Raw genomic sequence first — 3,578 nt, forward strand, 5'->3', positions numbered from 1 at the left:
TCCCTTCCTTCTGGACTCTTGACAACCACCAGACCCTCTGAAAGGAGTCGTGCTTTCCCCGTCACTAGGTCAGCAGCAGAAAAGAGCAGAGCTGCCCAGAATCAGGCCTTTGGTTCACGAGCACCAGGGCTGGGGCGTGGACAGGGAGAGGCCAGTTCCTGCCAGAGGTGTCATGGCAACCTAGGGCGATCTTCCCGTGCCCTTTCTTGTTTCTCTTGCAGTCTCTTTATTTTAAACGTTAAATGAATTTTAAAAACAAGAAGGTAGTCTAGGCAGACTTAGAAACTGGAACCCCTTTCACCTAGCCTCGACATGTGACGTCTCCAGGGGAGACATTCGGTGGCTTGCAGACGGCCTTGCAAAGGGCCACTGCTGAGCTCCCTGAGCAGCATTTGTGGGATAGCACATGAAAGCAGGCAGGTTCCAGGTGAAAAAAGCAGGGGTCTCCAGGAGCCTGATGCCAAGACCAGACTGTTTATCAGCGTCCTCGCGCATCTCAGCACCGCCTGGGCCCACCCACCTCCTGGGGTCGCCCCAATGCTCACTGTAGACTGTTTATCAGCGTCCTCGCGCATCTCAGCACCGCCTGGGCCCACCCACTTCCTGGGGTCGCCCCAATACTCACTGCAGAGAAGGGCGACCTTCTGGATGCCCCTGGGCCATGATCCCCCTCCCTCCTGCCTCGCTGGTCAGAATAAGGAACCCTGGGCCAGACAGAGTGCTTCCAGAAGAGCCAAGAGGGACCACAGCTGCAGAGACACCAGTGGCACATGCCAGCGCCCTCCCAGGAGCTGCCAGTAGGTTCCAGCTAACGCCCCTCATCTCTAGGGCGTAGCGAGCGAGTGGAAACCTCGGCAGCGTTTCCGGGTGCGGCCCCCCTGAAGGCCAGGTGGGAGGGAGTGAGCATTACGCGCGGCCTCAGGCCCCCGGGCCGGCTCCTGGCTGTGCGGGGAAGGCCAAGGTAGTGGCGGGTGCTGCAGCTGCACCCCCGGAGGAGCCCAAGTGCCCCTGCCCGCTCTGGGGGGCCTGCTCTCCTTCCCGGGGCAGCACGGGGAATCCGGACAACCCGCCACCCCGCTTAGCCACAGTTCTTGGTCTTTGTTTACCAGGCCACAAGGCAGGCCTGCCTCTCTCCCCAGCCGTTCTCTCTGCCAGCTTCACGTCCAGCGAGGGACAAAGGGGCCTGCGGCGGATTAGCTGCCCGGCGGGCGGGCGGGCGCGCGGTTCCCGCGGCGGCAGCTGCTCGCCGGCCCTGCCAAGGCGGGCGTCCTGGTCCGTGTCCCCATGGCCGTCCCCGTTTACTGAGGGCGGAGCTCGGCCCCGGCAGGACGCCTCCTCTGTTTATCTGCAAGGCCAGCCCCATCCCCGTCCCGTCGGGCAGGCCGGGCCAGGCTGCGGGCCGTGGGGTCAGCGGCGGACAATGCGGAGACGCGCGCGCGTCCGCCCGACTCCGGCCCTTTGTTGCCGGAGCCTCGTGCCGATGGGTTAATGGGGCAGAAGCGATCGGTGAAGGGCGACAGAAGTGGGCTTTGAAAGAGGGTGTCAGCGCAGGGCAGCGAGACAAAGGCCAAAACACACAAGGGCGGAGAGGGACAGATGGGGACGGGCGGCGGGAACAATTAGGCGGCGAGCGCGGGGTGGGCGCGGCTCCATCATTCTGCGGTTAACCAGGCCCGGCCGGCGCCGCCCCTGCGCCCGGGGAGGACGGAGGGATGGAGGGACGGAGGGCGGGAGGAATCCCCTCCCCATAAGCAGCCGCAGAGCAGGTCCTGGGCGGCCGGCCGGCCACCCTCAGTTTCCAGCAGGACGGCCTGGGAACGCTTCGCGGGGACAGCGCAGCTCCGGGGCCGCCGCACTATCAGCGTCCCCGGCCCGCCTCGCAGAACCAGCGCGAGGACCGGTCCGCGGGTGCGAGCCGGGCCCGCCAGGCGGCGCTGCTTCCCGCCCGGCCGCGGCCGGCTCGGCAACCCGATGCTGTTTAATTAACGTGCAAATTGAGTAGATTAAACGACTCTAAATAATTAGCCACAGATCCTATAAACAGGATAACATATTTAATTAAGCAGCGATATAGATTTTGGAAACTGTTAATGTATTTTTAGAATGACTGCTTAGATCTTTCACTTTTCCCCCCCGAACTTCAAACATGTAACTACAGCCCTTGGTATGTGGATAAATATCTGGAAACAAGATTACGCCTGTTAACTTCAACTAATAGAAATGTTGCCTTAACAGGGACTTGCTCCGACCTGGCGCCGACACCGCTTGGGGGCCGGTTCTGTTTAACCTGGTGGCGAGGGGGGTGCGTGTGTGCACACGCACGTGCCCGCCACCCTCGACAGAGGGGTAGGATGATGCGGGATGAGGGGGACGGAAGGAGGTAAGTGAAAAGTACGATCCAATTTCATTATATCAATCACATTTAATTGGCAATTTGTACAAGCAGCGACCGGGCTGGCTTTAGGTAAAACTATTAGGCGACAGGCGGGTGTGCTACTAAAATTCTTGGTTAGTTAATTAGTGTCTGAACTGCGGAGGGAAAGGACCCTCAGATTTACTCTCTACAAAGAGAGAGCAGCCCAGACAATTCATTAGGCAGGCGGCTTGTAAATTAGAGCTAAGTTAACCTGATTTCCCTTAATTAAAACATCTTTTCTCGTTTACGATGTGGATATAAGTAGATCTCCAGGGTTTTGAATTTTCTGCAACAGCAGATGGTCAGCTAGAAGCAGATAATAGTTAACGCTTTCTCTCTACCAGATCCGAACAACGTGAGCCGCTGGCCCATCTGAGGATTCAAAGGAGGGATAACAAAGCGTGTTAACCCTTCCCGGTCTCCCCACTCCGTGCCCGAGACTCCGAGGGAGGGGCTGCCCCTGGCCTGGCAGTCCCTGACCACAGGAGCCCTGGGCAGGAGAGGGGACAAGGGTGGCCGGGGCAGTGGTCACTGGGATGTCTCCTTAGGAGGGAAGAGTCCAGGGAGAGGGAGGGAGGGACACTGTCTGCCGTGCCACCTGCTGGGCAGGGTGCAGGGAGGTGGCCACCTCCAGACTTCCCTTCTGGACGGCCGGCCACTGCCTGGCCGTCCAGCCATCTGCCCAGCACAGCCCGAGTCCCCAAGCGTCCACCTCCTTCCAGCCTCAGGTCCTGGTCCTCGTGCCTGAGCCCCGTCCGGGCATGGACGGCCTGCCTGGGCCCAGCAGACCATTGGACTTTCCTATGTCGCTGGGGCTCGGCACGGCCCTGTTCTCCAGGGCCCTCCACTCGGTGTGGGGAGGAGACCCTGCAGCTGTGGGGGACTGTCAGTGTGGGCCCTCGACCTTCTGCTCACAGAGACTGCTCTCCTAAGGGAAGGGCTCCCGAGGCCCAGGGCCCAGGCCTGGACAGCCAGCTAGGCCTGGAGAACAGGGGCTGAGGGACCCTGGGAGCCAGCCTCCCTGAAAAAGTCCGGTGTAGTCTGAAAGGCCACCTGAGGCACAGAATGTCCCCCCACTAAGCCTTCAAGGGCGCCAGCACCAGAGACAAAGCTAGGTCCAGGCGGCACCCATGCCACAGCCTTCCGAGGGCTGCAACTAAAG

This window comes from Leucopleurus acutus, assembly GCF_964270905.1.
Source record: "Leucopleurus acutus genome assembly, chromosome: 16".
NCBI lineage: Eukaryota > Metazoa > Chordata > Mammalia > Artiodactyla > Delphinidae > Leucopleurus > Leucopleurus acutus.